Genomic DNA, 13,490 nt, shown 5'->3' with positions numbered 1-13,490 from the left:
GGCTCCTATACTAAAAAATTGTGCCCACCTCTGCTCTATATACTGAAATAAGTCCCCTTTATGACCATAATATGATCGGAAAATTTATATATTTCGTATAAGTATGCCGCACAGCTTCCATAGCTAGAGCTTTTTTACAGGTAAACATAACATATCATGGAAACATTGAAAGTTTTTTTTAAATATTAAAAACTTACGTGAGGAAGGCTCCGAATGAAGAAATTTCTGTGACGGTGTTTACAACAGTAAGATCTGGATTTTCATCCGAAAAAATCATAAGGTTTTTTCCAATAACTGGTTTGATATGATCCACGAGAATATATTTGCCCCTCGAATAAAACACAATCTTTTTGTTATTTCACAAAGTGCTGCTGCATTATAATCTGTTAAATGTTATTGTCAAATACAGGGCTTCCCAAACTTATTAGGCCGCGGGGACTCCAATCCTAAGCCGTATCAATTTCTGTGCCAAACCAACGGGGAAGGATAATATTTCATTTACAACACAAACGACATTGTGACAAGCAAACTCGTAGGTCCGAGTCCACGGCAAGTCTCGACCTGTATTTTGTCATCATATGGGTAAAGCTGAAAATGAATCTTCACACATGTAGATCGTTGCATAAGTCAATAAAATTGTAATTGCCTTTTCTGACAGCAATGGATATTAGTCAACACTCAACCAATAAGATGCAACGGCCTTTTGATTGATATCAATCATTAGGGATCGATCAGAGCCTTTGCATTTCGTTGCGGAGCCCCTGTGCAGTCATAATGGACCCCCAAAGAGACATTCTGGTAAAATATTCAAGACAAGAGTAATGTTCAAATCTAGTTATACTAAAAATACCTTTGTTGCGTGCCTTGCAATTTCTTCAGCATATTCTTAACGTCTTCGCGAAAGTATTTTACTGAAAACAAGATTAAAGAACTAAATTCTTGAATGCAATTTGCTTTGTAATAACTTATTATATCACTCACATTGTCAACATGCACATGTTGACCATTCTTCTTATATGGAAATAACTAGACTTCACAGAATTTTAGGTTCTATAAACAATTGAGCCAATGGAAAATTCCCGTTTTTTTTGCAATGCTTTACTTCAATGAGCAGTCAAAGGTTTATACAATTTTTTCAAAATTCATTTGCATTGTTTTAAACAAAAAGTTTCACCTCCTCCCTCTCTCTGATCTTTTAACACGTTTTCGAGGGGATTCGTGATTCCCAGTTTTGCAGTCATGTCTCCTACATTGCCCTGAAAATAAAATGCAATCAATTAAAAGATATTATGAACGATGCAACGTTTCAATAACTGCGTTGTTGGAATTGGCCCTATTAATAAATGATCAACAATTTAAACATTGAAAATAACTCCGAAGACTGAGTTTCGTCATTTATTTTGAACATTGAGATATTTGCCTGTTCTAGAGTTCGATATTTAATCAGAGCATTCCTGATGAGACCAGCATCCGAATCGTCAAAGTATTTTTCCATATGTTTGGGCCTTGACATAATTTCCAAAACTTTATTTAGTTCCACGATCGAATGACAAATATTTGGACACAAAATGGCAGTGCTATATTCCATCAGTTCACGGGCGATCCAATTCTGAGTTTAAAGAAACAGTTGAAAAAAAGGTATAAATATGTGGAATAGACGCTTGCAAACATTCTTTCAACTTTATATAGCTTTATTAACAACATGCATTTCTAAGCAAAAATCGTATACAAAAAGTACCATCGATGGTACATATATAGTTATATAGGCAACATACCTGTTCAGTTTGATATTCAAATTCTTCAAATCCCGTGAGAAGAAAAACCACTCCATACTCTGTTCCATTTCTAAAAATGTCGCCTCTCTGAGACTATATAAAATCACTTTATTGATAACATTCATGGACTATATTCAAATGAGCATACAGTATTTGCAATGTACCACAAACTATAGACAAAGTCGGTTTTTGTAATTGTGTTTTTTATTAAAATGCGACTTAGGTTGATAGTATTAATTTTTTATATGACATATAAATTCAAAGCCCATAACAGACTTCTGAAACCAAAGATGATCACTATATCGCTATTAATTAATCCTTTTTAAATTATCAATATTTCTATACAGAAGAAGCATTTCTCAGCATAATAACATGTATGTTATTTACTTTAAACATTACTTACACTAACAACTCTTTCTGACCTCCAAGTGTAAGATTCTTGCTCACTTCCTGTAATGTTAAAATGTCTACAAAAACATCAGGGTTAATTTTTAATATTTTTTCTTTCAATTTGTGACATTCCATGAGGCAAAAATTCAAATAAATTGTCCGGACGACTTAATTCCCAGTTATCTTCAATCAGAGGGTCTGATCTAACACCCGGTATTGGCTAGACAAGTCTTGGCTTTTTTTAATGCGCTTTTATTTCTAGCATCTTTTTAATTTATATATAAGTATATGTGTAAATTTTCATTAAAATTGTTTTATTCCATTTCATGACGTCTCGGAATAAAAGCGATTTTTACTTTTTATATTTTTCGAAAGAACATTTCAAGGTATGATAAAGAACTCTGCTCTGCTCTCGTGAACAGAGCTGGGCATTTTAGAATACCTTGTGATTTCAGAATCGAATCGAATAATTTTTTCTAATCGAATCTTGAATACTTGAAAATATATAATTGTAAGCGACTTTATTATAGTAATTGGTTCTCTCAACAAATGAATTACTGAAGACATAGAATAAATCACTCAGATAGATTACTGAGCGTTCACACAGAATAACAAACACGTTTTATCAATAACTCACTACAGAAAATAGTCATATGTTAGAATTTCGTTGAAAAAATATGACTCCAATGAAAAAAAAAATTATGAATTCACCTCGACCATTAGCGGAAAGATAAAAACAAGATGGCGGCGACTCGAAATTTAGCTCTGAACCGATTCGAATAATTTACTGTTCGATTCGAATATTCGATTCGAAATGCCCAGCCCTAATCGTGAACAGCCCCCCACGCCAAATCGAGGATACAAAAAGTAGCAACTAAGCAGTCACCTTATTTTAGTCTTAATTCTATATTGTAACTTTGATGATAGAATACACAAGATATTTTCATGTATATTGAAATGTAAATTTTAGCAGCTGTAATGAGAAGCAGCAATTTTCTTTGTGAGAGATATATATGTGAGGTGCAGAACCCTTGTCTGACGGATACATTTTTTCACTTTTGCTGAAGGTAATTTTGCAACTGATCATCGGACGGTGAAACCAGCCTTTAAGGGGTCTTTATCCTCTGATGTAAACAAATTTTTGCCTGTGTAATAGGCATTCCCAGACACTTCTGCTATGACAGCTTTGAAGTTTCCGCATTTGGCTTTTTTGACAACCTTTCCAGTAAACCTTGGAAAAATTTAAACGTATATGAGCTAGTGATTGTAAGAGTTATTGAGAACCAATTGGACACTCCATAACTTTTTAGACATCAGAGTACTTACTTTGAATCATTGACGATACTCTGAAATGTTTTTTGACAATTAACATCCAGTAGACCTTTTGCGTGTATCAGAGCAATATGAGCTGCTGTTCCTGAACCACATGGGCTTCTATCCAACTTAAAAAAATAAATCACCAATTTCAATGTAACTGCTAAATAAAAGAGACCAGAAAATAGTTGTTGATAGTAATATATATTCAAGGTGTAATTTTACATACCTCACGATCCGCAAACACTATCATTTGTCGAATCAAATCATTTGATTTTAATTCTGTTCTGTCATATATTATAGTGCCATATAGGAAACCAAGATCTTCATTTTCCGGGTGTTCAACCTTAACCTATGATGTTTGTGCATTATTAGCAGTTTTACAAAACTAAGATGTGAAATAATGTACGAAGATGGCGGAAACTTTTTTGTATTGGTAATTAATTATACTGTTACCCTGTTCCGTAAAACTTGTCCTTCCTAAATACCGATTTACAGGCTTTTTTGTGAATATGAGTTTGATTTGAGGTAATCCCTTCATATCTAAGTTTGGCAATTTTTAAATGCTTCAAACAGTTACCGGTATGTCTTACAACCTTTTTAGTGGCATTCAATACAGCTTGCCCAATTTCCACGGCCTTCAATGCATCACCAGCCTTGAGTGTCAAACCGAGTGCGTCAGTAGAAACAAAGGCATAGAATACTCCTCCATAAGATATGTCTACAGTGATCATACCAATGTTTGGTACATTCACATTGACATCTGAAAATGGCAATGTTGTTGTTCAAATAGGTATGCACAAAAACTGCTTTATATTGAGATTTCCATTTATATATATTACATATTCTAACATCTAGGTATGTGTACAATGTAATGTGTTGTATAGCATTGTGTTCGTCCTTGGTATGTACAGACGAGCGTTTAAGAGACTTGAGCTGAGACTCTATGGTCTACCCAACATTGTATACAGTAACATATTGAATAACAAAAAAAAATCACACCAGCATTTTCTTCTTACCCATTTTCAAAACAAATGATGGCACACTTTGAAACCTCACTCTCCCAGATAAACCATTACCATACGAAACATAGGTTGGAATAAGCCCGCATGGACATTGAATATTGACCAAGGTTTCTGGCTCTTTTGCTTCAACTATATTGTAATCAACGCAGTATCTGAAAACATTGGTTATTATCTCAGCAAACACAGAAAAGATGAAAAACCCACCTCATAAGCCAATTCCAAAAATACTAATTTATTTTGTCACACACGCAAGCTGAACTACTATTTCTACCAAAATTATCAGGTGTGAAAATGAACAAAAATATACATGAAACAAGCATATGTGTGTATTTTAAAAATATACAAAACTGTTAATCATAACATTCTACCTTCCCAAGGCGATGATGGCATGTCCACACATTGTACCATATCCTTCATTGTGCATAAATATAAATGCTGCATCAGCATTTGGTAAATCTGGTTCAACTCTTAATGTTCCAAACATATCATGATGTCCACGAGGCTCATGCATCAAAAACCTTAAATAAATTCCAGAAATATGACAATTTTTGCATTAGGTTTAACTACAACTTTAAATTCCACCAAAGCCAAATATACCAACTACAATCTGGCAGTACTAAATGTTTATTTAGTATAAAACAAGATGGGACCTCCTGGAGTATGCGCACCAAGATGACACACAACCTGAATTCAGATTGTGTACCAAGTTAGGGTTCAGGCTATGCGACATCTTGGTGCGCATACTCCACAAGATGATATCCTATAGAAGGGAAGGGAGAAATGAATACATGACTATTGGATTCTAGCCTCATTGTAATGTTCTTATGTTTCTCTAGTAGTTTAACCTTGTGAGAAAAAGTTATATGAAAAACTTTGCAATTTCAGAAATACATACTTCCTTATATCATCGCAATTTTCTCGTATGTAAGCGATCTTTTCCAAGATTGTTTCCCCCGAGATATTTGGAAATCCAGTTTAATGATGATCAACGGCTCGCCGCATGTGTGCATTTCGCAGGTAGTGATATGCATGGTCTGATTCTAATAAGTATCACTTGTTAAATTTCTACTATTTCAGCACACAGAACCAACAACCTAAAACGACCTAAATATTAGAAAGTTTTGTTTTCAAACTTTGCAGATTGCGGCAGCCCTGGGTGCAAACACTTAACTTGGTAAATCTCCTCAAATTTTCTCACATTAACCAGTTTCTAACCTTTGTAATTTCGATTTCGTGTGGTGATTCTGTGTTTTTATTTTAAGATAGCTTCTATACTGGCCATCATAAAACCACTATTGTTTTTACCGAATTGAATAAGAACTGCTAATAAATCAAATCGAAAAATATAAATGGTCATGATTCACTGTGTTTTTTGTGTCACAAGACAACAGCCAAAATTTGGATGTCATTCTCATGTAGAAAATTAAATTCTATCAGAGGCAGCCTTACCGACCGGATCCGACCAATGGGCCATGCGTTGGTTACACTTGCAGTCAATAAGTGTATTCGAATCTATTTGGGCTCTGTCATTTTTTGTTTGTTTTTGACATATTGCGATTTGATATTGATCATTTTAAAACGCTACTTAAGACATCTATGTTCGGAATTCTATCAGAAGATTTGTTGTTTAGTATGGCTATGTGGGATTTTGAAATAGTATAGCTACTGTAATAGCATAGACTTATTTATTACAATATTCAATGCACGAAACAACTATTTATATAAAAAAAATGAGCTATAATTTTTGCTAGCCAATAAATGAGAATTGCAAGCTCAAATGGATTATGTAAGCAGCCCTGAATAGTTTTTGTTAAAATTAATCCCCGTCACACAGTAAAAAGAAATTGTGTGAACGACTAAATTCGGAGTTATCTTCAAATCTTCAGACTGATATAATATTATGTTCCAATTCAATGCAGTTAATACTCGTGTTCCGAAACTTTTAATAATTCAAAAAAAAAATGCATGAAATAACAATCATACACCTGTACACAGGACGAGTCCATGAAATTAATAAATAACATAACGATATATATGTATTGACTTCCAATTAAAGTGATAATCATACTTTCGAAACTGCGGTAACTGAATTGAATTCAGTGCTTCTTTGTCAGAATATTATATGAATACAGAAAAAGAAGCCGTTTAAATAGAAATCACAATTACATTTTCATCGAAACAATATACAACCAAGCTCAATACCAGCACATATCCTACCTTTATAATTCTACATATTAATTCAAAACAGCAAATTAGGCTCTAAAATAATCTTAATCAAGCCAAGCCTAAAATATGCATAGGAACAACACTAACGCTCTAAACTCGTGCCCTAAGCAGACAACAGGAAATGACAGATATTCTTGAACTTTCTACCAAAACAATTCTAACTATGACGTCATATAATTACGGCTGTCAATACTTAAATACACTGCTGCAAACCGCTGCATTAACAAATGTCCTATTCTAACATCGGGGATCGGCTAAACAAGGATTGCCAGAACTATTCGTATTTTCGCTTTTCCAACGCACTTTATTTCTAGCACCTTTTTAATAAAATGCGTAAGTTTTCACTAAATTGTTTTGTTGCATCTCCTGACATCTCAGTATGAAAGTGATTTTTGTTTTCTATATGTCGCGAAAGAACATTTCAAGGTATGATTAAGAACTCAACTTTCGAATTGTGAACTGACCCCTCCCCCAAATCTAGGGGTGCAGAAAGTCGCCCCAAACAACAAATTTCGTATCTGCAGCTATAACAGATAAAATATATAATACAGGTAAAACATTGTTGCTGCGTAATGTTTCTCATAACCTGGGTCGGATTTAGGCGTTGTCAAGCCCGTTCTGCTTGAATGAATCAGTATAGTGATATATCGATATTTTCCTCTTATTTAAAAAAATAAAAACATTATTACAGTATCAACTGATCAATCAGTTTAAACTAGCATATTTTGTTCCCAAGGTTTGATGGGCAGAGTACTTTGACAAATTCGTTTATTCGACCGTATTTATATATAATATAATATTTGGAACAAGAAATCTCAATCTAATTGAAAAATTATCATTTTTCAGAAAATTTTAATTTTGATTTATTCTGAAACAAGCCTTTATAATTAAAAAACGATTAAACATGAATAGTTAATTGAATTTCGAGGCAACTAGGCTTTAGCATACCATGACAAATGGTAAATCCAGCCAAGCTCATAACCGACGAAAAGAAACTTATCGAAAAGATTTTTTATGTTTTTGATCACCAAATAAAGAAAACTTAAGCTGATGGAATAAATGTGAGATATTCTATAATAAACTGCGGTCGGATAGTACGGATATAAGATAGGCCATCATATACATAGCGAAATATAATACGAGGTTAATATCATGAGATTTACTCAAATTATCAAGCTTCAATTTTACTAGATTTTCACATTTCCTGAAAAATTAATGTTCCGGTACAGAGGAGTTTAGCTTCCTGTGAGTGGAATAGTATCATAAAATCGGATGCGCACATTTCAGGAAACATTTCATACCAAACGCACAAACGAAGCATATCTGAAACTTTATCAGTGGGATATGCTTGATCAATATGATATTAAAACAAGCGCATGATATGTTATTTCCTAAACGTTTGTCGAGTTTCTTTGCGGAAAACAAACAACTTTCCAAGAGGCAAATGTACGTCTCGTACGTTTCTCGTACATACCAGTTAGTCAAGGTTTTCATTATTTTCCTTGCACCCGATTCAGCGTCAGTCAAAAATACACCGTGTTATTTTGTTGTTCGCTTTTCAAACTTATTGAAACGAGATTTTGTATTGTTATCAAATACGCAATTATCATAGCCTTGTTAATCGTTGGCTAGAATAGATTTTTTTAGCATTTATTGCTGTAAGAAGCGGCGAATAGAATTTGCTTTCTTATTAGTTCCATTGAAAATTGTTTCTCTAAGCAGAAGTTGAATTAGAAACTCAAGGACGATATCAACATTGATTAGTAGCGTGAATGTGCAGTTCTCCCTATCAGCCAAGTCAAAGCTCAGCTAAGAACGATAGATGAAATCGTTTGCAGCACACTTAAATTACAACTTTTGGTTCGAACTTTTTTCGAAAAAATTATAAGTGAAAGAACTCGTTATTAAGATGCATATTGTCAGATATTAAAGAGAGTACTTCGTTCATTGTTAATTCCATTTTCCATTATTTTAATCCTCTGCACATCGCATGTTCTTTTAGATACAGAGTTTCAAATTTGCACGGCTCATCATCGAGCTTAGCTACATTTTGCACATGTCGTTTGTCTAGATTTTTTATTCTTATCTAATAAACAATCTGTGAAATTAGTACATAAATTCTGCAACTATTCTCCTTATAAGTCACCTTGAATATCAAAATTACCAATAATAAAAGGCCGGAATAAACAACAAAGGAAGTGCAAGTGATAAAAGGTATAACGGGCATATTGAAAGAGATGGTTTTTTATACGTCTTATTAAGGCATTTAAAGGTACTATTAGAGATTTTGAAATTCTCAAACGAAAGTTGCCCAAAACCAGCCGTGTTAAACGACTAAAATTAAAAAATTTTAACCACAAGATAATTTTGCATCTGAGAAGAAATGCTATCCTCAAAGAACTGTATGTTTCTTGACTTCGTAAACTGCGTTGTTTCGCGAAATCATTTTTGAACGTTTTGTTTTACCCACTCCCCACCCTCACACAAATTTTTGTGATCATTGTAATATTATAAGGTCTGATTAACGCCAATGCATTGCTGATGCAACGGTAGTTTTTGACTTTGAATGTTCTTTGAAAATAGAATATATTTTCTATTGTTCTCAGATAGAAGAGATGGAATACAAAGTTTATCCAATTCGTTGGGTGTTTCTAGCAGTTTTATCAATTTGCATGGCGATCATTCTCTGTGAAATTTATTCGTACAGTTTTGTAAATGACGTCGTCGCGAATTACTTCAACGTCACCCCATTTCAAATAGATATTTTGACGCTGTTGAACTTCTTGGTGGCTGGAGTATGTACGGTGTTGATACCAATTTTCAAAAATAAAATTGGGTTACGATTTCAAGCAACAATAATGACGCTGTCGGCTGGTATCGGAATCGGCGTAGGAACTTTTGCATTTAAAAACAGGCAAGTTATGTAATTCTTGTATAGTTTTATTTTTCATGTACCAAATAACCTGCCGCACGGTTGATGTTTTTCACAATATTTAAATGTACAGTGTACGTATGACACACTTTAACCGCATATGCTTCTTATTTTTTTGCAGAAAACTGTATCCGATGATTCTATCTGCAGTACTATTTACTGGATTATCCAACGGAATCAATTTTATATTACCGGTTACGCTTGCTGCTAGCTGGTTTCCTGCACAGGAAACGGCGACCGCCATCGGCGTAACATGGTCCGCTGTGAGTTTGGGAGAGGCGACAGCAGCATTAGTCTACCCTATGTGTCTTCCTTACAGAAACGCTACTCAAATAGAGAACAATTCCCATGATATTAGGCTTATTTTCATGAGCACAAAAGGAACTTCTGCTCTCATTCTTACGATATCAGCATTGTTTTTCGTTTTTATGTTGAAAAATCAACCACCAACACCGCCGGGAGCAGCGCAGGCTAACATACTTACTTCGTTAAAAGCGGATAAAAACGAGAGGGCTTCCCATGAAGTAGACACATCTTTCTTGAAATTAGTTTTGAATTTGTTGGTAAATCGTCAATTTCTACTTCTTGCTTGTGCTAACTCACTTGGATTGTCAGCCTTGATATTAGCAAAAGTGCTTGCTCCTTCGTTGATCTCAATGACATTTCCCGAAGTAACATACCGTGAAATTGGGTGGATTAGAATAGCTGGTACTCTTGCATCGATAATTGCTGGTCTTGCTGTTGGATACTATTTGGACAGATTAAAGAAATTCAAAGAATTCGCTATGGCAAGTAAGTCATCTAGGTGTTAGTATATATGTTATTCTTTTATCACTTGAATTACTCTATTCACAGTTAATATTGCACAATTTATTTATCTACGATCCATACATCTTCTAATACATATCATATGCTATTTTCTTGCATACCGCACATGCAAACTTTGCATTACCCTGTAACCAGACAAAAATACATACTTTCTGAAACATTATATATAGGCCTACATATGTACAGGTGTGTATTTTTCGCAAACTTACCTGTAGACTTGGAATTTTATTGCAAATACTGTAATTCATGTAGAAAACGTTAATTCAGTATTTTGTGACTAGCTCAAAAATTATTATTTTTCAGTCGTTGTCGGAATGTTGCTGGTAACTGGAGGAATATATTTTGGGCATTTATGTAAATATTTTCCAGTGTTAATCGTTCTCTATCCCGCGCTTGCGGCCTTGCGCATATGCTCCAACGTCATTTTTACGGAATTTCTCACTGAAGTCATCTACCCGTTCGACAATACGATACTTATGTCAATATATTATTTTCCTTCCGAGGTGGCAGCGTTCATTTTTGGTGCTGTGATTAGAAAAATTATGGACATGCATGGGGCAACCATGGCTATCATAGTTCCTTTGATTGCATGTTTTATGCAGCGCTGCCTTGTTGCCCTTGTTAAACCAGACTATAGACGACTCTCTGCAGAGATGGTTCATGAAACAGACACTCCGAGTCAACGAAGAAGCATCATTGATGAAAGCAAACCATTGTTGTTAAAAGCTGGGTAAATAGGTTACAAAAAATAATTTACAACAAATCCAACTAAATTTAGTTATAACCGCAATCCGTGGCTCATCCATCGTATTCAATTCTTCCAACTGTTTTCAGAATTGGATATTTGACTTACTATACAATGACTATCATCTGTGTTCTCTAACGACAAATACATAAATTTTGATTTTTCTCTGGAAAGATCACCTGAACCTGAACCGTGTCTAGAAATTTTGTATATATATGTACCTTGTTTATTACACATGCACATACCTTGTTAATAATTGCTTTCTCAAAAAATACAAAAATACATTATGCATGTTACCGTTTTATATTTTACGATTAGTTCAGTATTAATTAGTTTTGATAGTTTCGCCAAAAATTTTTGGTGATTAAGCATTGTAGATACACATGAAAATATACAGGCGATGTAATATTTAGCATTTTGCGAATTCTCTTTTCATGGATCCATTTACATGCAAACTTCAAAATAAAAATATTTATTTCGTTTTGAAGATGGCTATAACTTTGTCCGAGAGATCTGGCAGCGATAATGAAAGTTTAGATGAATGTACGCTTCAAGGCGTTTGCACAATGAGGGTGAAAAAACGCTTTTCAATGGGTATAAAATTAACAAGTTACATTTTTTTGAATGAGACAATGCACATTGCAACAGGAGGAATACATATGTGCAGAGAACAACTGAGAATTTTGTTTCTTTTTCTATATTTTAATGTACTCTGTTTTTTGTGTGTTGTATTTTCAGATGCCCACAATTGCACTGAATAACTGTTTTTGGCTATAGCAGAGTCTGCATAAGAGAACTTTTGAGGTGAATTTCAAGTTTGTAGGACCAATTTGAAAAAAAAATAATAAAAATAATAAATAATAATAAATAAATATTAATAATAAAACACAGGAATACAATAGGTTCCCTGTTGACAAGCAGCGGGAAGCCTAATTAGACCGCATGCTCTGGAGAGGTCCAGGCGACGGCGAAATAGACGCCGGATCATTTGCACGCTGACTTTGTTGTATTATCAAAGAATGGTACCTGCAATTGAATGTTTTGATTGAATTGAATTGAATGTCAGAAATCCTGACCAGGATGTTTTTATGTTACTAGTATTAACAGTAGTAATTACTACTATGATAGAAGTAGCGGCCAATTTTTTAACCTGATTAAGGCTTGCATGAGTACGATGGTTCCTACGAGTAATTTCTGTCAAACAGCATCAATTGTTGTAATGACAATTACCAACAAATGCTGGTACTCACAATTAAACATCAGGTCGGGTTGCTGTCACGCTAATGTTACAATAGTTATCAGAACCTGTTCTGTTTAAATCCAGGCAAAACTCCGAGCAGACGTGGCCACTGGTTGTGGTGGTTTTTCTGTGACAACACGTTGGGCACTTGAGCTTTTGCTATTGGTAGCTTCTGCAACAATATATTTATATTTCTATCAAGCTGAACTAACAACATAACGATCGATAGGTCCACTTCGTTTCCAATAAAAATGTTAACCATAGCAGCGAATTCCCTCAGCCAAACGGCGGACATTCGCAACGGCGGCGGTAACTTTTGACAGAAGAAAAAAATATCACAATGAATTGAAATAAAACAGCAAAATTTGGGATTTAATATCGGGTCCCGTAATACCCAGAGTTGATTTGAAAATAAAATAGCCTTTTGCCACTTCTTTCTTAAGCACTGAAAATTCTAAACTTGGTTGTGGAGAAACGCGAATATCCCCTTCAACAAAAGGTCGTTTCAATATCAAGACTAACAACGACGACGACTTTGCAATACGATGCTTATGAACTTTTCATACCCAATAGAGTCGTTTACAAAAGTAAAAGTAACATCAAATGGGCCCTACAACTGGTCCGAGCCAAATATCGATGTAAGTGTTTCAATTCAAATTTGCGCTTTTCTCGTGATATCGCGGCATAGCACCAGACGTCTCCCCCCAATTTCACGATAACAAACATTTGGTGTAGCAAGTTTTCTCAAGCAGATTTACAAAAGCTTTTTACTGGAAGCGAGAATTCAACATGAGCACGGTTTTGCTGGCACAGATATGACGCCTGGTCTGGCAGAAATATTTACCAAACTTTGAAAAGGGAGCAAGAGTTCAAACGATGGGATATTGATGGTTGTGTGCGATTAATAAATTTGCCTTATAGAATGTTACGATTTGAAATTGACCATGACGTTTTGTGGACATTTTAACACTACAGTATGTCATGCACTTGAAGGTTAAGAATAAATTGTTAGTGT

At 34.5% G+C, this 13,490-nt stretch overlaps 1 pseudogene across 1 annotated transcript; it reads right to left on the bottom strand.

Annotated features, from left to right (window-relative positions):
• Positions 1–2,402: 2,402 nt before the first annotated feature.
• On the bottom strand, positions 2,403–5,514 carry LOC144422116 (trans-L-3-hydroxyproline dehydratase-like; annotated as a pseudogene). Its single transcript, XR_013475153.1, has 7 exons — positions 5,400–5,514; positions 4,873–5,022; positions 4,499–4,656; positions 4,073–4,242; positions 3,709–3,831; positions 3,492–3,607; positions 2,403–3,396 (listed from the first exon to the last, which is right to left on the bottom strand). The product of XR_013475153.1 is annotated as a trans-L-3-hydroxyproline dehydratase-like (transcript).
• Between the last annotated feature and the right edge of the window lie 7,976 nt (positions 5,515–13,490).

The sequence above is a fragment of the Styela clava genome, chromosome 4 (assembly GCF_964204865.1).
Source record: "Styela clava chromosome 4, kaStyClav1.hap1.2, whole genome shotgun sequence".
In the NCBI taxonomy this organism is placed as follows: domain Eukaryota; kingdom Metazoa; phylum Chordata; class Ascidiacea; order Stolidobranchia; family Styelidae; genus Styela; species Styela clava.
The sequence above is the reverse complement of the archived record's forward strand: the minus strand, read 5'-3'. Positions and strand labels throughout refer to the sequence as shown.